Source organism: Octopus sinensis, unplaced genomic scaffold (assembly GCF_006345805.1).
Source record: "Octopus sinensis unplaced genomic scaffold, ASM634580v1 Contig19321, whole genome shotgun sequence".
Classification (NCBI taxonomy): domain Eukaryota; kingdom Metazoa; phylum Mollusca; class Cephalopoda; order Octopoda; family Octopodidae; genus Octopus; species Octopus sinensis.
The window spans coordinates 107,178-113,628 of record NW_021836291.1 but is presented as its reverse complement, the minus strand read 5'-3'; the positions used below and the strand labels follow the sequence as shown (position 1 = coordinate 113,628).

The 6,451-nt window shown below is 33.8% G+C and overlaps 1 pseudogene; it reads left to right on the top strand.

Moving 5' to 3' along the window:
- Positions 1–4,686: 4,686 nt before the first annotated feature.
- LOC115232092 lies at positions 4,687–5,931 on the top strand (annotated as a pseudogene).
- Positions 5,932–6,451: the final 520 nt, after the last annotated feature.

Below are 6,451 nucleotides of genomic sequence, written 5' to 3'. Positions count from 1 at the left end.
TTTCATTTAAAGATTTTGCTTTAATTATGAACGTTTTTTATTCCGGAAATGGAAAACAGCTTTTTCTTGTCTTGTTTCTATGCCAGACAATAGATTCGAACCGTAAAACTCGTTTAATTTATATACACAGTCATATGCCCAATAAACGAGGAAGAAAACTCGAATGTTCTTTTTACACCATACAACTGGTTTCATTCATTTCTACAGGGTGCCCAATCCGTCGACATTTCTCAACTTCCCTCTTTAAATCAAGTTTTAAGAATAAGTCATTTTAGACAGGGTTTGCAAATTTGGTGCAGACTGTTCTTGATTTTATTACTGGTGCACATAACGAGGACTCTTTGTTGTCGATAATTCAGAGAATAGTATCGAGAATCATGAGTAAATTGTCTTCTGGAAATGATTCGTTTAAATTCAATTTCCATCTGTTTCTTGAAGCTTTTATTCAAGAGGGCGACGGAAGCTCCAATGAACTTTGTAGTTTTTTTTCTGAAGCATGTGGGGTAAACATTCTTGAAAAAATTGATAAATTGGAGCAATATTTAAATTTATAGAAATTTTTAAATTCATTATTTTTGATATTTGATTGCATAAAATAAATTATTCTTTGTCTTAAAGAGGCACTTAGTTAACAAATTATACCATACTAAACAAATTATACCAGACTAAATGCTAGTGAAAAAGCCTTTGACTATATCTATTAGTTTGATCAGTTCTTTCAAAAGATTCTCAGACACTAGATATATTCAACAGACTAGTGAGGCCATTTAAGTTAGATTGATTAAAAAAAGACAATTGTGAGTTTTATGAGTCAAGAAATATATATACTTGTTTTCTTCGAGCTGTTTTCAATCCAGATTAATTTCTCTTCAAACTATAAAATAACAAATTAAATCGACCCTTTGTTCTTTTTTCTGAACAATCCTTCGTTTATAGAATGCCTTAATTCGTCAAATATTAAATAATACCCTTATATAAATAACAAGAACAAAGTATATATGGTAGAATATATATACCATCAAAAGACCGACGATTACGTAATGTTCTTTTGTAAATCCAGCGGAGACCACGAGAGACGGGACTATACTGTGCCACGTGCATATAATTCCCAAAAGAGATAATGAAAAAAGTATATATTTGTCCTACAGTCCATAAATGTGATCGAACGGCATATGTCAGGTAGGATATTTTTGGCAGACTTTGATTGACCACAAATTTAAAGGCTACAGTCGTTAAAATGAGAGTGAAGGTCAGCTGGAGTCGTTTGTGGGTGCTGAGATTGTTCACAGCAAACGTGGTAAACGACAAAGTGGCAATCCCCCACTGGTTTCGTTACTTTAGAATGGCAACCATTATTAAAAATACGTTCCAATAAAAAAACCCGGATCTCCTCTCTACTTGGCACATGTAGGAAATGGAAGGGTGTTTTGACTTTGATAAAATGTTTGTGTCATCGTTTCTTATTTCGACCTCAAAATGCTTATAAAGTTTCCATTTCTGAGTTGTTTTGAGTGCGCTCAAACTTGCTTATCCACAAAGGAATTGATGTTTACTCCATTCTCCATTTCTTTGGTTCGAAATTCAAGTTGGTTCGCGTCGTGGTGGCTGATCAACTTGACTGTCAGGTCCTAATACTTTTCAGACCCTCAATGTTACTTGGACGTCGAATGGAAAGTTTTCTAATTCCAGTTTCTCCATAAATATGCCCCGAACTCTTCGTTTCTTGATTATATACACTATATTGTCGACAACACAAGTGGCTGCTATCCACCCCGAGTCCTTTTGCTCCACCAAGATGTTCTCGATGTGGATGGCAGGATCCCACTGTTTGCTCAAATCAAATTCACTCTACGACATTTCTGCGACCAATACATTAATGTCGTCGACAGAAAGTTTAGGCTCACTCCAACTGGTTTCGATGAGCACATCTGCAGTGAACTGTTCCCTGATGGTATTAATTTCCCCGATTTTGAGAAACAACATTTTCACGTTGACAATGTGCTACAAAATTAGTATTTTCAGTTATATTTTACCTTTTGATCTGTTTCCATGGAATTCCAATAAATAATGCTATCTCTTCTTATATATATTTGGTTTTGTCTACCCTGGTTTATTTTTTAGACATTAAAAAATGTAAATAGATATACATAAATGAATACTAATTTGTAAATATAATCAGACCTAAAAACTTATTGATGATAATCTTTTTATATGACAAAATGTCATATTTTATCGATTGAGACTCAAAAAGGTCACTAAAACTGTTTTAGTTTTACTTTGTTCAGGATTTTTCCATGTTTTAAGCTGGTTGATACAAAAATCTTCTTGATATAAGAAATTAATTTTTTCATAGTATTTTATTAATCACAGAGGCTAATTTATCTCAAATAGTCAACGAATAATCAACCAGTCTATGAATTGCCAAAAACGAATTAAAACACAAATTATGAACTGGTTTGGTTTTATATCTAAAGAATATCCGACAATAAATGGACTATTGTATTCCATTTCAGACAAATAAGCCCAAATGGATCATTTCTATAGTTGTCTTAGCAAACACTTAGGCACTAATAAATTCAAGTGATTGCAATTGTTTTTTATAAACTAAAAGTCATACAAGTGAAGCTTGAAGTGGGCGTAATAATTGATATTGTCTTGAATTATTCAAAACAATCTATTAATTGATCGCCGTATTTAAACTTTATAAATTAGCCACTAATTCATATATGTAATGTCCATTGTGATTGTTGGCTTGCTTACAATTTTTTATGGGACCTGTTTGAAAAAAGAAAATTTTTGTGAGATATCTTTATTTGAACAATCAGAATTGTCTTTCCAATGTTCCGTATTTTTCTTCAAATCTTTATTTCACGAATCAAAAAAAATTTTATATTTTGACAAATTAATTAAATGTCCGTACTCTATTTCAACTGAAAAAAATAAGTTGATAATTTTTCGAAACAAATGTTTTAAAGATTCAAAAATGAATGTTGTTTTTTGCAAATGCATTTTGGAAATCAAACTTTCTATTTCAGTGATAACCAACCAAAACAACAATTCCTGTCAGTTTGAAACCAAAAAAAATTATTTGGTTAACTTTCAAGGAGTTTTTTTCGACAAAAAATACACAAATGAGTTAAACTTTCAACAGAATTGCAAACACTCATGCAAACAAAACAAAAATGGACTCAAACAGATTTTAATACAAGTCAACGAAACTTTAAACTTTATCGGAAGACTTTACTCATATAAAAAACAAACACAAAAAAGTATTTTGACCCCGTTCTCAACTTGTAGTGCCGGAGACCTGCCAAAAGCAATGCGAGATGAACAAAATAATCAAAATGAAAGAACTTTGTGATAGCGTGTTCGGTAGACTATTAGTAAGACTAGAGTAGTGTTCAAAGGGACAGTCAAAGTGAGGACAATCCAAGTTAACATGTCCTGGGTAAAACTAACAACTGAGGTCACACATCTCTTCCGGCCAAATCGGGGCGAAAGTAAATACAACGCTGACATTTGGACTACAAAAAAGTCTAATCAGTGTCCGTGTATTGAACTAAAGTACGTTTTTCTAAAATAACTCAGAGTTGGGCAGAGTTACTTGATTTTTACAAGCCCGATATTTCAAAACTCAAATCTAATGGTCTCCCGACACTACCACTCAATAGAATGGGGGAATGTCCTCCACAAACGAATGGACTTCCTCTCAGAATACATGTCCTCAGCCTGTCCAAACATATAACTTATTATAATAAACATTGCCCACTAATCATCTCCATTTAGTTAGAAACAAGTGATATTTAAAAATATGTCAAATCATTTTTTTCTTTGAAGTCTTGTGAATACTTGCTGGACTTGAGTCTCTTTGGGGACGTGGAGGGAGCAAGCGGCGAGGAACTCTCCGACCAATTCCTTAGTGTCCAAATGCTCAGTTAGGATATTATATTTATGATAATTATCTATAATTCTAATTTATATTTATTTAAATTAAATAATAAAATATTCTTACTAAATTCGATGTGGGTCACCGGAGGGGCTCTCGTATTGACCACAAAGACACGCTGAGTGCACGTGGGATTCGTCATAAGTACTCGGCGGGAAGACAGCTGAAAGATAAAGTCACTAACCAATAAATGGGCATAAAATACCGTAAAGATGAATTTCCTAGGCTGAATGGGTCGTAGGTATAATTGATAGATTTGACGCCTCTGAGATTAAGTTTTCGACACATTTCGGCCAATTCAACATTGTAGATTTTCTCCACAGACCTGAGGTCCACAATGAAGTTGCTTACTTTCTGAATTGGTCCATAACGTGACATTTTAATCTAGTCAGTCTTAATCACCACATCACACCTGTTTCAATAATCTATTATTTTTAATATTATTAAACAATTTATTTTTTAATTAATCCACATTTAAACTTATTTTTTTATTCAAAAAATAATCTAATAACCTCAATCCCAGGTACTAATGTAGTCCAGAAGTAGCCAGTAACATTACAATTTTCAATTGAACTATATTTGTAAATTTTTTTTTCATAAAATAAATTCATCTAACAAGAAAACAAAATTAAATGTTAACTAGGTAAGTAACTAAAAGCATAGTCAAAATCCGAAGGGTCAGCAAGAAAAGGTAGTTGAGACGCTTTCCGTCACTCCGGCAGAGACCGACCGGCTCTAAAATGGAGGAAAAACGTGCCGGAAATGAAAATTAAATGTCAACTTATGACGTCAATCATTAGTGTATTTGGATAGGTCAATCATATTTGAATGGAGAACAAATAAGCGATGAATCATCCCACGTAGTACACCTGTTACAATTATTCGAATATAATATGTAAAAATATCAAAAAATGTAATTTCTAATCACCTCAACATAAATATTGGATAACAGAACGCTGTCCAATCGGGTTGTCCTTAAACGAATGCAATCGATTCATTATTGATCGCATCTATAAATAATTCTGCTTACGTTAAATAATAAACCTTCCTACTATTCGGTGTGTTTGCAGTCCCACAGCTCACACTGCTGTATACTATTGGCATTGCCTCATAAATATTTCCTGATAAACCTATTTTTGCACTAATAAAAGAATTTAGCAGTTTTTATCAAGTACACTTTGAGAGTACTTGTCCACTGTGTCAAAACTGAAACTAAAACTAGAAGAATTCAAATTGATAAGGACAATCGGAATCGGGTCCTTTGGGCGAGTTTATTTAGTCCAAAAAAAAAATTCCGGACATCACTACGCTCTCAAAATCCTCGACAAAAATAAGGAATCAGTATTTTGGCCAAAGTATTAGGTTGTTTCGATGAAACAAATTGAGCACACTCTGAACGAAAAGAATATTCTTAGAATTGTCAAATTCCCCTTCATAGTCGCACTCCGATCTACTTTTAAAGTTTGTTATTTTTATTTTTCAGGACAATTCCCGTCTTTTTATATTGCAGGAATATGTTCCCGGCGGAGAACTGTTTTCCCTGCTTAGAAAGTCTAAAAAATTAAGGTTTTTGACTTTTTTGAGGACAGTGAGGACCATTCACGATTCTATGCGGCTCAGATTGTGCTCGCCTTCGAGTACCTGCACTCCCTCAGCATCATCTATCGAGATTTGAAGCCCGAAAACATCCTCATTGGACAGGACGGCTACATAAAATTAGCTGATTTTGGATTTGCTAAACGAGTCGAGAACTGCACATATACTCTTTGTGGTACACCTGAGTATTTGGCTCCGGAAATAATTCTTAGCAAAGTATGAGGGTCATTTATTGGTAGGGGTACACATTTGCTGTCGATTGGTGGGCTTTGGGGGTCCTCATATTTGAAATGACTGCTGGGGTCCCTCCTTTCTATGGACAGAATTCACTCGAAACCTACGAAAAAATAGTCGAGGGAAAAGTATTGAGTTTTTTGGCTACAAAATAGTTTTCAGTTCCCAAGTCGTATAGTCCTGAACTGACCAACCTGACGGAATGTTTGCTGTGTCCGGAAAGTAACTTTCGGTATGGCAATCTGACCCCTGATTTGAGGGAAGTGAGGTACCACCACTGGTTTGTGGATGTGAATTGGAATAAAATATTTAATAAAAAAGTGGACTATGTGGCTTATTTGTAGGTGTTTCCGTGTCATATTCCCAAATTGTCAAATGCAAGTGACTCGGAGCATTTTGACCATTACGATGAAATAGATCAGCAGACCTCCGATGTGGAGCTCTACATTAAGGAATTTATACATTTTTAAATATTCTGGAATGAATTTTTACTAACAGTTTATGAATTTTAAAATATACTTTTTAACATAATTTAATCATTATGCGCAATTAACTTAATTTCCCAATCAATTCATTAAAGTGCAGTACTTGTTCTTGTTGTCACATCTCTATGACCAATTTAATGACCCCGATTAGTTCACCTACTATTCAACAAAAAATATAAATTGTTAATGA